This window comes from Pithys albifrons, chromosome 3, assembly GCF_047495875.1.
Source record: "Pithys albifrons albifrons isolate INPA30051 chromosome 3, PitAlb_v1, whole genome shotgun sequence".
Lineage (NCBI taxonomy): Eukaryota > Metazoa > Chordata > Aves > Passeriformes > Thamnophilidae > Pithys > Pithys albifrons.
This window is the reverse complement of record NC_092460.1, coordinates 50,650,855-50,666,874: the sequence shown is the minus strand read 5'-3', so window position 1 is coordinate 50,666,874 and position 16,020 is coordinate 50,650,855.

Genomic DNA, 16,020 nt, shown 5'->3' with positions numbered 1-16,020 from the left:
AAACTGAGGGGAATGCACTCCCCAGAAGGACAGTGCAGCTCTTGAAATGTCACCCAGCTTTGCAGGTCCCTGTAGATGTGTGATGCCTCTGCAGAGTCGGCCCCTTCTAGTCCATGTGTACACCGTGTCACTCGATGGATGCAGGAAGGAGGGGTTGTGGAAGCACAAAACGGGCTTTCTCTTGCATATTTACAGGCAAGCAATATCTGTACTGTACCCATCGTAAGCCCTTGGGCCAAGCAGCACTGTCCCAGTCTGGCTCCATGATAGCTGCCCTGCTGTATGCATGCAGCTTTTACCTGAGACTCTGTGCTTGCTGGGATGAGTGTCTGGCAGTCTGTGGTAAGAACGAGATGCTGCTGCCATTGGATGCATTGGAATAGTTTCCCTTGGGATTCATATTCATAAAGACATGCAACATTTATGCCTTGACTTAAGCACATATCTAAATATTTGCAGGGTCAGGCTGAGCCTAAAAGTTACGTACACAATTAAGGTAAGTTTGAAGAAGAAAAATGCCCGCTCTCATTTATATACCCTTTAACAACTCTAGTTATCTCTGCAGGAAACTTCCATTTCACTGAAGTGCCCTTTCCCTGGATGCTGCTCTGTTACAGGGCAGCTCTTATTGCTCACAGTAAAATGAAGCTGCGTGGAATTCAGGTTTCTGTCTTACTGCTCCATATCCAGAACTATTGCAAAGGAGTACTTTGAAAATGGGAAGTGGGTGCTTGAGAAAATTTATTTTTCACCTTCAAGAAAATAGCCCTTTCCAAAGCAGACTTTGCAAGATTTCTCATTAATAGAAACATCAATTCCAACCCTAAATGTGTATGTTAATGTCCCCAGTAGCACATTTCTCAGTAGGAATCCAGGACGTTGAACAAAAATGTAGACTAGGGCATACCAGAGAAATGTTAACACTCATTTTCATTTTAAGTGACTAGTGCAATATAAAATTATAGTCTCCCCTCCTCAGCTGATGTCACCAGGGGTAGGAGGTTGCCAGTGGGTAACAGCCATGCAGGCAGCAATCAGATGGTCTGGATTCACCTTTCTGCATCTGACAGCAAAAACACTGTAACAACACAGATCTCCAGTTAAGTCTTGCTGAAAGGTGTTGGTGTTCTCAGGGAAGAAAAAAAAAGATAACAAACATGGTGCAGAACAGAACATTTACCTGCATGTTTATTTAATTAATATTTACTGATTCCTGTGTGCAGATACATAATACTAACAATAGGGAGTGCACTAAGAGATCTCCAGTGTGCTTCGCAAAGCGAAATCAGTGATGGTATAGTCCTGCACTTCATACAAAGGGCTGTTACCTTCTTTGCTGTACATGAAACAATCCATTTTCTCTTTATTTTAGTACCATCTCTAATCTCTTTCCTCCTAGGAGGAACACAGCCCCTCAGACCTGTTTTCCCTCCTCTGGAGGCTATATGTTGTACAGAGGTGTCAGTAGCTGCTGCAGGAAGAAAGGATGCAGCTTTGAACAGCAAGTCTCAAAAGAAATATAACACTGTTGTCCAAATTACCAGGGATGCTTTGAAGAATGGTTTATTTTTCAAATCTCTGGGACATGCAGGGGAAAAAGAGGAGACTGCCAAGCTGAAAAGGCAGGGAGACAGACAGACTAGGTGACATGTGGAAACTGCTGTGAATTTGGTTAGTCCTAATTAAAATGAGAGAGACTCTCTCTCTCAGTTGTCAAAGACTGTTCCAAAAGGCAAGGTGATGCACAACCTGATGTCTCAGTGCAACCACCTTCCCAAAACAGTGTCTTGCATTTTGATTGTTGCCCTTCTCCATTACATTCATTCTGTTGGTGGCTTGTTTATTTTTCTGCAGCCACCACCATTTTCCTGTGTGGGATTTATCCCCTGAATGCTTCCCTCCTCCATGTGTGCACCCTTTGGTACATGGAACTGCTCGTGGAGTGGCAGTTACTCACAGCCCTGGCTCTCTGTAGCAAGGCCTGATGGTGCTCATAACATCCAGAACAGAGGGACCCACATGATAGCAGGAGGATCCCCCAGAACTGAGTCATAAGGAAGATGCAGAGATTTTCTTTCCAGTCCTCACTGCCTGAGCCTTTTGCATTCCGCTTCCCAGCCCCCAGGCAAGATGAGCATCGAATCCTGTGTTATCACGACTCATCCTTCAATGCTACAGGATGGCTCTGGCACTTGGGTCACTTAGGAAAGAAATTGTTCTGAAGGAGAGAATTGCAGCATTTTCAAACACTCTTCAGAGCAACAACTTTCCTTTACTGTACAGTCATGAGAGCAGGAATGGGCCTGCCAGGACTGCCAGGAGTAAATAGCGGGGGGAAAAGGGAGGTGGCCCCTTTCTAAGTGCTTATAAACCTTGAGTTTTCTGTTGTCTTTCTGTGCTTCACCCTCTCAGTGCTGACTCCTTAAGGTGTGGTTTAATAGTGCCCTAAGCACTGTCAAGCAGGAATTACCTGGCATATGAGACCAGTTGCCAGTCAGTGGTTGCCATTCAAGGAGCAAAAATCATGTGCATTTTATTACTTTTTAAAGAACTGTAGGGCTGGCTGGCTGCCTTCCAGTTGCTGATGCTAGTAAAACCATTTGAATTGGCTAAGTTAGGATTTCTAGCACTCTGCTTTTGGATGCACAAACCCACAGACAGCATTCACAAATTACTGCTGAGGTAAAACTGAATCTACAGGTATTCTGTGTTGCCATAAAACTTTCTCAAAGTTCACAAGGTAGGCAGACAACCTCCCACCAAGGCTCTGTTCAAGGCTCTCTAGTATCTCCAGCTGATTCAGTGTTGCTTGGCATAGGAAAGCCAAATTCAAAGAACAGAGCCAGAGGGGTAGATTAAGCAATATATCCCATAGATTTTTGGATCAGATTGTGCTTGGTTTCTGCAGAAACCCAAACCCCCTGCCTCTGTGTATGTTTTCCAGATGATGGTCACATTATACCCCATATAGTACCCCTGGCTTTGTAATCCATTACTAAAACCTCTGGAGAGAACTGGATCTTCCAAAGTGGCTAAAGGAACAGATGATGTTCTGAGAGAGGATGAGGCTGTAGCATTTAATGGAATGGTGACTAACTGTTGCTCTTCCTTTCTCATGAAGTTTTACCTTAAGCTGCTTGATAGCTTGCAGATAAAATAGCATGCAGCCATCGTGGCCTGCAGGTAAGTGGGTGCTTGCAAAAGCCACAATACACACTGACTGTGCTCACTCTCGAGCAAAGACTTTCCCCATACAGGAATGAGAAAGCAGCTGGGGCTGTGGCTGTGGGCTCAGCACATGACACTGTCACCACAGTGGGCATCTCGGCTCCACGCTGTGCCTGACAATTGGCAGCAGCTGGTACAGAGAAATGTGATCAGTATAGAGGGACCCCAGTGTGTTACGGTGAGGATGTTGGGCTGATTCCATTCTGCTTCAAGAAAGGGCTTGAAGCTACCCCTCCTATGCAGCAACACCCCCGTGCTCCCCATCCTAGTCCTTGCTCCCAACTAAGGAGCTCCAGCTCCGAAGGAATCCAACATCAACCCCACCTCCTCCCTTGCCCCCCACCCCTTTGCAGTTCTGGGCGCCAAGCTGCAGGCGCTGATCGCATCTGTCTGTGCTGCCACCTCCCGAGAGAAAGCAGCATCCCGGCTCCTGCTCGGGGAGGCGACATGTTCTGCAGCCCGGCTCCCGGGCCGCACGGAGGGACCAGAGCCAGGGCTCCGCCGCTGCCTCAGCCTGCGGACACACGGCGGGGCCGGAGCCACCACACCTCTGGGTCAGTGCAGCCTGCCCGCCTCTGCTCTTCACAAGGCTGAAGAAGTACTAGAAGGGTGACACTGTCTAGAGCAACTGAAGAAACAAAAAAAAAAAGCGCACACAGGAGAGTGAGAGCTTGAGAGAGAAAGTGTTTTTCTTTAACCTGAGCTGGGATCCCAATGAGATGTCAGACAGGCTGAGATTGTAATTGAGAGAGAGGGCAAGTCTTTCAGAGAGTAACTAACAGGACAGCGGTAGCGAGGGAGTGATTATTTTTAACCTGAACATCTCAGAAAAACTGCTTAAGGTGACAAGAGACTATGGGATAGTCCAAGTGTAGGAGGCAGCACCAATGACTATACTACAGACATCATCTGAGTAACAGGTCACAGCCTGGATCTTCCTGGTTGCTCAGACAAAAGTTTTCAAAGTGTCTTAGAATTTTAAGGAGGATACAACAACAACAAGAAGAACGTTATGGTAACTCAGGACAAGTAGCTCTATTCATCTACTACTGCATGTAAGAAACATAGGAAGATCTGCCAGGCTAATTAACAGTAGCCAGGAAAACCCACAAGAGTAACCAAAGTAGTAACACAAGCTTGCCTGCATATAAATCAATGAACTCCCACTGATTTGGGAAATCCATAAACTACCAGTAACACAAGAAGAGGCAGTTCCAGACTGCTGTGTGGGAGACACTAAAACACTGTTTACAGATATTCTTATCTACACCTTCTCTCTGACAGTCTTGAATGTGGGGAGAGAGTCATACAGAGGGAATAAGCACTAAAATCAGACAAATATTATCAAAAAAGAGGTCTGGGAGCTACCTTCTCCAAGTCAAAGATTTTGATGCTGTTTGAAAGGAGGTGAGAACCACTGAGCTGTAGTTTTGCATTTGTCTTCCTATATTAATTCTTTGTTCTTTTCCCCAAAAATACAGTATGCCCAAATTCCTCCAAAGATCACTTTTAACTGAATCAAGTTCCTAACTGCAGCCCCTGCTCAGTAAGACACAATTCCTTAGCCTTCACCATCCTTCTTTGTCACAATAGGAGAGATGAGAGATGTTGGAAAAAGCATTTTATTGAAGTCTCTGGTAGTCACAGCAAAGGTACCATTGAGCTATTAAAAACTAACTAAAATATCTGAGGGGTTTTTTTTGTTTGTTTGGGGGGATTTTGTGGGTTTTGTTGTTGCTGTTGGTTTTTATTTGGGCTTTTTTTGGGAGTTCAGATATGATTTCAGGGAAGAAAACCCTAATTTTGTACCATTTCTTCTTGGAAAGACACAAAGGAATGGGGAAAAAAATAGGTGGCTCACAGACATGGCAATTTCTAGCACAAAACATATCTGAATATTACAAAAGAAGTCAAGAGTGAGGGAGCCATCAGTCCTCTGCCTTCCATACAAGCAGGAACAAAAAATTGTGGTACCTAACTCAGACAGTCCTCAGAAGGCAGGAGTTAAAGTATTTCTGGCATTTAATCAGTCTCTGTTGTGAATGTCTAGATAAAGACAATATTATGAGGTTAGCCTTGTTTTGGACTTCACTGGAAAGTTCATCATAGCATCTAGGTCAGCAAATCCCACATGAGATGGTCTGCCTGCCAGTTCCACACTGAACAACAAAGTAAATTAATAAACTGCCATACTTCTTTGCAGGTCCACATGCCTTGAATGTACCTTGCTCTGTTTAACACCCTTTTCCTTTAATTTCAATACTCAGCCCAACTGGATCTCCAGAGTCTCAGTGGGAAGAAGGGCCATTTGAAGCAGTGGGCTTTCACTGATCAGGACACACAAGCTCCCCAATTCCAGCAGCTTCAAGAAATGCAGAACACAGGAGTGAGCAGAGCACCAAGTGTAAGATGCAGATCCTACTGCCGTGGTAATTCTTCCTTTTGGTAATTTACCACTGCAAACTGACATAGTCCCTCCTTCTCCCCCTCTAATCATGGTGGGGTTTTTTTGTTTCTTTTCTTTCTCCCTCTGCTCACCACATTCATAAATTGTATTTCTCAACCCAATTTAAGGATTCACTGATTCCTATCTGTGCTAAGAGAAAGAGGAAAGAGCCATATCCAGCACTAGGAATACATTCCCACCCACCTGCAGTCAACAAGACTTTAAAAAATAAAAGAACAGAATAAGATGCAACAGCTTCATGGAGGTTTCAGCAAGACACATAGAAAGCTCTATATTGGGTGAGAGTTTACTACATTCAGTACCAAGGAGTTAATTCCTATACCTCAGTATCTAGAAATACTCTGTCATGGGTGCTAAACTCTTGCTTGAATTTTCCCCATTACCACAGTGGAAGTGGAACAGAAGGGATGCTTTGCTGCTGACTGCAGCCGGGTCCCTGCAGGGGATAGCCTTCGACCAAGCCAAACAAAAGCTGATAGCCTCTTAAACACCAGTCTAATGGCTTAGAGGGTGGTCCCGTGGTGTAAAGGAGAGCACTCTGGACTCTGAATCCCAAGGACCTGAGTTCGAGTCTCAGTGGGGACCGTCCCCTGCCAGTTCAATGCCTCCCTGCCATTCCATCCCGTCACATTTCGGATGCTTAGCAGGCCCATTCTATTACCTTCCTTTGTTCATACAACTAGTGACAAAGTACCTCTGCATTTAGTTATTCTTCTCCTGCTGAGGTTTGGACTGGCAAAGAGACCTCCTGCAAATGCCCATCAAATAGCAGCCTTTGGTTAGAAAGGGGCATGAAGCTGAGGAGGAGCCCTTAAAACTCTTCTTTCATACAGCAAACCTGTCATATAATGAAAACATTTTGGAGAATGTAAGAACAACTGTTTATTTACTTTCCTCAGTTCTAGGACAGGGAAAATGGAGCAGATGACAATTTATCTGCGTAAGAGTGGGGTTGGGAAGGTTGAGGGACAAGTGGCCTCCAGAAGTTCATGACTGCAAACTTGCATTTCCACGTTATCGGATTAATAATTAAGGTAGTTGCCTATCCTAAACCGGTTTCCCCTCAATTTACCTTGCTATTTCCTCCTATTTACTTCTTCCATGCCTGCTTTCTCTCACAGCATATTTTATTGTATGATTCTATGATTGTTGCTGGTTTTAAACCCTGTCATTAAAACCCAGGTTGCAGGTTTGTTGGTGTATAGAAATTGGCTAATCCTTTCCTTCTACAAATACTCATTTTATTCTATCTTTGCAGTACCAATCAATATGGAGTGAAGTTCACTTTGAATCTCCCATTTCATTGCTCCAAGAGCAAAATCTTTGAAATTCCCCTGTAGCCTTAAGGGCTGTGAAAATCAAGGGGCTTTTCTGCAGTCCTGCAAATGTCTTTAGTGATGTTTTAGGATAAAAGAAATCATCTCTGCTGTGAAAACACCAAAGCTGCTATGAAGGCAAGCTGAAGGTTGAAAATCCTGAGTGTCCTTTTAAGCTCACTTTGGATCTTTTAAATCTGTAATAGATGGAGGAGGCCTCCTCCTGCCAGAGTCTGGTGAGTGGTGGCATTTCTGCCTTTGTTCACTGCTGTTACAGTGCCAAGAGAGAAGAGTGAAAAACACCCGTCATTTCACAGTGAACAGGTTTAAAATGCAGCTTTTGGCTGAACCTTGGGTGTTTATTTGGAAGCTTCTTACTGTGTTTTACAGTCATCCCTCCTTTCCTGACAGGAATGAGCAGATTTCACTCCATTAACTGTATCTCCCTTGGGTTCTCTGTTCAAGTTAGAAAGAAAGTTCTCAAAGAACTCGGAGGGCACATTTGGGACTTGCGTACAATGCAACAATGGTTTGTTTGCAGTGGCTTAATTTAAATTGGATTTCACTTCAATTCACTGAACAGCTGAGGAACCCTGTGTGGACACACTTATTTGCCTTAAGAGTTGTCTTAAAATCAGTTCCTAATCAATTTAAGCTCCACTGATCAGATTTAAATATATACTTAAAAGGTCAGCACAACCTTTTGCACTGATTTAACGAAATGATATTGAAGACAACACTTGAGTAAACTGGTGCAGCTCTGTGTAAAAGCTGTCCAAATTAGCGTAACATGGATTGTCAAAAGATGGAGAAACATTTCTCCCTCTTGAAGTTTGCAAATTCAATCTCTTGATTGAATGCTAGCAAGATAGAGGCTGATGGGCCTTCCTCTGATGGAGCCACATATTGATTTTATCATTAGATACAGAAAACAAATGCCTAATTCAGTAACAGGCACATTTCATGCCTTCCCTTAATGGTGTTGATCTTAACCCTACCCATATACAGTTTAGCTCAGAATCACATATATTCCTTCTTCAATATGAAACTTCAAAATTCAGGCCTGGGAATGTTTTTGAAATCATGACATTTGAAACATTAGAATATAAAAAGATAGAGCTTTAAAAAATTTAGATAAATAACAGCATGAAAGGATCACTTATGTCAGGATCCTATTTCACTGTTAAACAGGTGCAGGTATTCATCATAAGTCCAATTTGTGCTGAATGGTTGAATTGCTGGGGAATCACTTTGCTGGTATGTGAAATATTTACTATGTATAACTGGACAGATTCCCAGGAATTCTGATGAAACACATTAATGCACAAGAGAGAACATCCTTTCTTCCTAAGACTTATGAAAACATAAACTTTGCTCCTTTCAGTATCTTACACAGATTTAAAAAAAATATCTGAATTGTCCATAGAAATTTATCTAGAATAACTATTAAGAAAGATCTTTCTAGGTAGAAAATTCTCTCTGTGTTCAGGAAAGCTGCTGTTATAGATCTTAATATAAAAAATAAACTACACTTTTCTTTAAATTACATTTTTCTTTACCCTATGTAGAAATTGCCTTTATCTTATAAAAGAGTGAGAAACCACATGTTGTTTTAAACAATTTCAGATGCCCCAAAGAAAAGAGTGATACTGGGATCACCTTAAAAAGTGTCTTAACTTAGAAGCCAATAACTAACATTTGTCTGGGAATTATTTGCTATCTAAAATTTCTGGGTTCCCACCTGTGATATAAAATCTGGGTGTGCTGTGTAGAGTAATTGATCTTCATAACAAATACAGGCAAGTTTATCTCTTAGAGTGTTACAATATGCAAGGAAAAAAAGGAATTAGGTTTACACAGACAAGAAAAGTTTCAAACAAGTGTAGGCCATGTTCCTTGCAGCTGAGGAACCACATAAAAAACACAACCTAAATTAAATAGTAGTAAGAACCAACATGAACTGTGTTATATTAAAACGCTAATAGTGAGAGCCATGAAACTCAAGAGTTTACATTAGCAGCCTGTAAACTGTTGATGTAACTAACACAGGGAACTCTGCAGAAACCATCCCTCTGCAAATTCAAAATGATATTAAAAAAATCATACTATTTCCAAGACAAGAAATAATAGATGTGTACAAATTTGCAAAGTTCAGATTTTTTCTCTCCAGATTCACAGGCAGATGTCACCAAAACATACATATAATTTTCAAGGATGTGTTTCTCTGAGATGAAGGCAAGCCTTCTGTTCCAGCTGGCATAAACTACCTCTGAGTTTAAGTTCAGGGAACCTGAACATGAGTAGTACCACTGCTTTTGCATCCTCTAAACATATGGCTATGCAGTGGACTGCTCTCAAGCCTGAAGGATGCCTGCAGACTGGCTGTGAACAATGGCATTTACATTATTTATTGTCAGATGGTTCTAGCAGTATTTTGAATGCTTTATTCAAATCACATTGAAAAGACTAGGTGTGCAAGGAGGAGAATGTCCATGTGTGTTGGCTTTGAATTTACACTGAGGATATTTCAATCTCTGAGCAGTCAGGGAAAGACTATAAAAAAGAGGCGACAATTTTATTTTGTTTGAATTCACCATGAGGCACAGAAAACTGATGGAAAGTAGTCAAGGGTCAAATCTTTCTCTTTTCCCAAGAAGACACAAACTGCCCAACAAAAGGATGAAGTATTTTGTCATGAACACTGCATGCATTAGGCTAAACCCCAGATTTTCCATGATTTGAATGCATCATTAATACTTAATGTTTCAAATACTCATTAGAGTATGACAGAGAACATCAGTCACTTCCATCGAGACTGGAATTTATGTGAGCAAAAGTCCTTTCCTAACAACTAAAACATTGCTGGGATAACACTGGGAGCTCTTGTTCCTGTTCCAGAGGCTCAGTGATCCTTCAGCTGCCTCTTCATGAAGATCAGCCTGTACAGAAATCACACTTCCAGTCAGAGGCTGGAACATGCCAGTTCAAGACCAGTCTAATCTCAACTATTCATTTAGTAGATTTTACACTGGGGAGCAGTGAAAAGGATGCTTTAAAAATTTTATACATTAAACAGGTAAAAAACTAATTGCAATTCAAACTGTTAATTTTTGTAGATCAGTTTATCTTCTGCTTAAAATGCTACTCTTTTTAAAAATGTGTTTACCAAATAAAAATGCTAGGAATAACAAATCAACTTCTTCCTTGCTCAGATTTTTATCATAAAAAGTGTTTTTAATCTTCTGGTTTATGTAACTATTCAAAAGTTGGGGAAGGGGACATAATGTCTGCAACAAGCATAAATTTCAAGAATGCTTCTATTTTGCACTAAAATAATACTCTACTGAAAAAATAATTCACTTAATAAATGGTCTAATGCAAATTGTTGTTCCTTGATGCTGGTGACCTTTAAAAACTTCCTGAAATAGATTAAATATTATCATCAGTCCAACCACCTGTAGATAAAATGAAATAATGATTTGTGTGCAAGCAGGTTACGAGAGACTGAACAGAAGAGCCTGAAGAGCAAAATTCAAAATGGAGTGAGGCACACTGAGAGCAAAATGACATGACTGACTTGAAAAGATAGAAGAAACAATAAATTCAAGCCAAGCAATAGAGATTGTCCATCACTGTGTGCTCAGTTTGCAACTGCTGTGTGATAGAGGCACTTCTCTTGGATTAATTACTGAGGAAAGTAAGGGTGTATGTGCTTCCCTCTGTTGGCACTGAGAAGTGTGCAGAAAAGCACGTGGTGGGGGCACATGGGCTCACAGCCCTTCTCCTCCAGGCACGGAATAAAGTTCTCACTGAGACATCCTCCTGGTCACTGCTGGGGGCTGGGACAGGCTGTCTCTGTCAAGTCTTCTGCAGACCTTCCCCAAAGGTTGTACAGAGCAAATCCAGGTTATGAATCCCATAAAAGGTCACTCTTCCTTTTAGCTGCACTCAGTGGCATTCATATGTTCCAGTGTATGATCTGGACCAAGCTTTCCAGTGGAAATGTTCTGAAAATACCAGGTGGCAGGATGAAAACATCTCTGTCACAGGAGGTTCGTTACCTATTAAATAGGTTATAGCTTGATCGATACAAATATATCAAATGGGGTGGAAGAAAGTTGCAGGTACACAAAATTTGTATTGTGCCTGTTAGACTTCAAATGTGAAGCAAGAACAACAAACAAGATGCTGGGGATTTTAAGGGAAGACTTTGCTGTTGAGATGGTTAAAGTGATCAAACATAACAGAACACAGACAAGGATGGATCTTTCCTGAAACACCCAACAGGCAACACCAATTTGCATGGCCAGGAGTATGAGATCTGCAAAGCCAGGTGATTCAGGGAATAAATGGAGGACTTGGATAATGCCTGGACTACACTCATGTCCTGCACAATTGTGTATTTTAAGGGAACAAACATGATGGCGAAAAGAGGGGCAGGCAGGGCAGGTCCCAGTGTAATACAGATCAAAAGTCCAGAGGAGTCACTTTGCAGCCCCTTTTGTATCATTATATTTAATATTTTAAACACACAAAGATGATGTTAAGCCCTAGGGGGAAAAAAAGAATAAAAAGGAGGTGGCACTATTTACTGGAAGACTTGATTTTCTTTTCTGTGTATGCACAAGTCCAAGATCTTTTCTACCAGAGAAGAGTCATGCAACACAAATGTCTCTTCATTGTTCACTTTCTTCCTTTCCTCTCTGGTTCTTTGTCCTGGGTGTACTTTCCTTGCTAAACTGTGAATGTTCCTGTTGTGCAGCTCTGGGGACTGAGAATGAATTTGAGTTGTAGACATTTTTATAGAAATACAGTCACAGTTCCACTGTCAAGGCTAAACTCTTCATTAAGCATCCAAGCTCTTCATTAAACATATAAAGTTGCTCCATATCCTCCCTACAATGCTTGTTGAGGGTGGGAAAAATAAATAAGTGCACAGATTTTTGAGGATGGGGTGCTAATGGCTGGAGCAAACGACTGAAAGAAACGATTTTCCACCTCATCCTTTTCCCTCTCTCAGCCTTTAGATCAAGGCTGGATGCCTTACTGAGGGATGTGCTGCTGTCCCACACAAGCTGCCAGGCCCAACACTAAACTGAGGAGGGGAAATGCAATGGCTGTAATAGGAGGGTGCTCAAACTACTCGATCAAAGGGGTCTTCCCTCCTACCCTTTCATTCAGTGACTCTATTAACAGAACACAGGCAATATTCTAAAGGATTTTCCACTCAGTCCTCTATTAGCTTGTGACTCATTAAAAATGGAGTCCTTAAGAAATGCAGCATTTGGTGCATTTCTTGTCTCAAACGAGCTTAGAGGAACAGCTTACTGGTCTTCTAATTTATTATTAACATCCTAATTTATTATCAACATTCACTAAAATTTCAGAGAGAGTTGCACAGTGGAGGGAAATGGCTTTCATATCTAATTGTTGAGATTAATTTACAGTTATCAGTATATTAGGAATTTAGGTTTGCACTGCAGTCCTCCTTACCATAAATTGCTACACTTGTACTATTTTATTTCTCTGAGAATCTAAATTAGAATGATTCATTTTGGTTCAAAACTTGCACAGTTTACAGCTTTAAATTTCAAGAGTAATAATCACATCTTTCAGACAGCACATTTGCACCTTCTTTTGGAAAGGCACTCCTCAGGTAAGAATCAGAGAATGCTATGTCCTCGAAATGCCTGATAGTGCTGGGAAACTACACTATAAAAGTGAAAAAAACCCTGAAGATGGAGGCAAAATTAAGGCTACATCACAGTGATTTACAGTAAAATATATTACAGACATAATGCAATTATTCAAACCCCAGGAATTATAAACCCTGAAAATTCTAGGGTAAAATTAGATTTAACAAGAAATCCAATTAAAGCACAAAGAAATTAAGAGTCAAATATCTAAACAATCTTAATTATGCTTGGAGAAAATATCTTCTGAATCTCTAACTAGCTAGAAGTCACAACATTTGTTTTCCTAATATGTGGTGTTTGTGTATAGATATTAATACACACATGCTTTTGAAGATGAATCATACCTTTCTACTTCATGGTGTGTTAAGTCAAAGTTCATGAGAAACCTCTCTCTCTGTTCTGCAAGGAAGAGCAAAGAATACAGCAAGCCTTTAAAAATCTCTTAATCGTATCCATGTCCACAAATGTAGAACTCTCTCAATATGAACAGCATGGTTTTGCCTGGTTACAGTCACCACAGTAACACCCATGTAGCTGTTAAATAGCTCATCTGCTGGGAAAAAAGCACAGGGTAAAGCATGAATTAGAAAGCAATATACGTACCAGATATCTGCAGTGCATCACAGGAACCTCAGCAGCCCCTCAGGGAGTGTGACCACAGGTCAGTGCAACCAGCACACCAGAGGCTGTGGGTTTTGGCTGCAGGCTGGTACCTCTGCAAGTCCAGAGGGGGAACAGCAGAAGGACAGCTGAAGGTTTAAGGCCTCCATGACAGGTGCAGCTGCCTGGGGATGTGAGGACTGGAGATTCCTGGGCCATGCCTCTCTGTCCCTCAGAGTGAGACACATGTGACTGTGCTGATGGAGCACCCGCACGGTGTGCGAGCACCCAGCCAGACCCAGCTCCACAGCAGAGCTCTCCCAAACCCTGATGCCACATCAAACCTCGTCTCTCCAAGAAGCAATGTTGAAAATGTTACACAGATCCCGATGACACATTAGGACAACAGCACAAAAATGCCAACACAAATGACTTCACAGAGGTCACTCAATAGAAATGGTTGGTCTGTTAAGAGGAAGAAGGATAGGAGTGTTCACAGGCAGTACAAGGAACAGCAGGTTTTGTAGCCTGAACAAGACCTGCACTGAGAAAGCTTAAACCCCAACTCCTGCTGTACCATTAACAGCTGTGCTTTCTCTGAATGACTGTATTTAATTCTATTAATTACAGAGGTGTTGGTTGTAGCTCCCACAGGCAAAACTGAAGTCAGATGTTACACTCTGTGCACACATCAGACTAAAAAGGCAAAGTACATTATCCCCAAACTTAAAGCACTATTTCTCTGAGTCAAATATTCACATGGTAAGAGATTACCTGACGTCTGCTAACTATTTCCTGGTACAAGAGTCAAAAAGCTCAATCTTAACTTGGATCAATGGCCTATCCCATTTTGCTTTAGTCTGCAAAGGTGCACAGAGGCAGAAGCCTTGCTCTGCTGGGAACAAATAGAAGCTGAGCCTTCCTCCCTTTCATGCATATCGACCTGATTTACTCACACACACAAAAAAAGGCTGTGAGCCTATTTCCCTGGAAAGAGCTGCATATCAGAAAGCTTTAGCTGGAATGCCAATTTCTTCTGAACCACAGGCTGAGTCTTCTCAACCTCTGCTGCCATGATATTCCTGCCTGACTCACAAAAAACCTGAGATTCCTTTAAAAAGCCAAAAGCTCTACATTGTCCTGAAATCAAAAAACCCAATACAGAGCTTTAACCTCTGTCAGTTCTGGCCTACCACAGCATGCCTGAGACCAGCATTTGCAAAAATCTTCCAAGCCCAGGCTGCACATTGTTCCTGCAGTGCTGTGTTTCCCCAACATACCCTTGGAAGGAACATACTGGAGTCAGTAATAGCCATTCTTACTCCCAGGTCTACAACCAAATTGCTTAACCTTTTGTTCAAAAATCTCACCCTCAGGCTTACCCAGACATGAATTATTTGTTTCCATTGCTGTTGTTAATGGATAACTCTGTCATGGTAGTTAAAAAGGCATATGTAGTATGAGTCAGCAAGTAAAGGTAACCCAGATGGAGGACCTGGGAATTCTTCCTTGTTCCTTCCTGCCCATCTCCTGAAGAGCCTGATTTTGTTAGCCAAGTATCAGGTGGTGCTTAAGAGACAACCAAGTGGGCCAAGACACAAGTTGTCCCAGGAAGACAGAGGTTCATTGCTCTGCTGGCTGCTAGGGAGGAAGGCTCAGAGCTGGCAGCAACGAAGGCAGCAAGACAAAGTCTAAGAAGCAGAAAGGAGCTGAGAGGAGAAATGGAGTGTCACTGAGCTCATGATGCCTCACTGTCCATTTCAACTTTGAATTCTGCTTTAAAATGTAACTTACTGGTATACTTCTGAAATACAATGGATTTTATAAGTAGAGCCACCCCTCAAGCCAGTGTTGTGACAGTGTCCAAACGATTTTTAATCAAGCAGAGGCCGGGCACACATGCAGAGAGCATGTTTAACAGAGGTGCTGTAATTATGTCAGAATTATTAACTTAAATGTAGTTTAGATCTTCATATTAATGAAGAGATGCCTGTATAGGCTTCTGCACAACTCAGTTTAAAAGAAATTTAAAAACATCAATTTATTGCAGTGCAGAGTTTTGCTACGCAATTTCCCAAAGTATTAAACATCTTACCATAATTAAAACATTTTTGTCATTTATCTCATACAGATGTTTTTTCCTAAGTTTAACACTAACTCTTTTTTGCTTTTTGGTAATTCTCCTGGGAGTAATTACTCAATTTCCAAAGCAGTAATCTGAGTAGCATTAGAGTGTGTAACCTCAGCCTTGCTCCCTCCATCATAATGAAATTTTGCCTCGAAACATACTTTTTCCCCTTCACATTATTTTGAAAATGACACATGATCAATAACATGAAACTGCAGAAAACTTTCTCATATGATAATTCCATCGATTTTTAAAAGAAGTAATTAAACTAACTGTTAAGACCAAGTTCATCAATACAATCTGACTCCTTTGTTCCTCCCTACCAAGCAGGACAAATCAATCAGGGTTATGAAACAGCATAACCACTTTTCTGGAGCTATTGCACCACTGACAACATACTGAATAGCCATTTTATGCCCTGTTGTTCTCTCCCTGCTCTCCCATCCCCCTGCATACATACCCACAGCTCCAAATCACAGCCTTCTCCTGGTTCTTCTCTTATTTGCTTTGTACTTCCCCAAAAACCTCCATCTCCATTGTCTTCTCTGTGCTCCCCTGGTTTGCTATTTCCTACTCCAGCAGGTT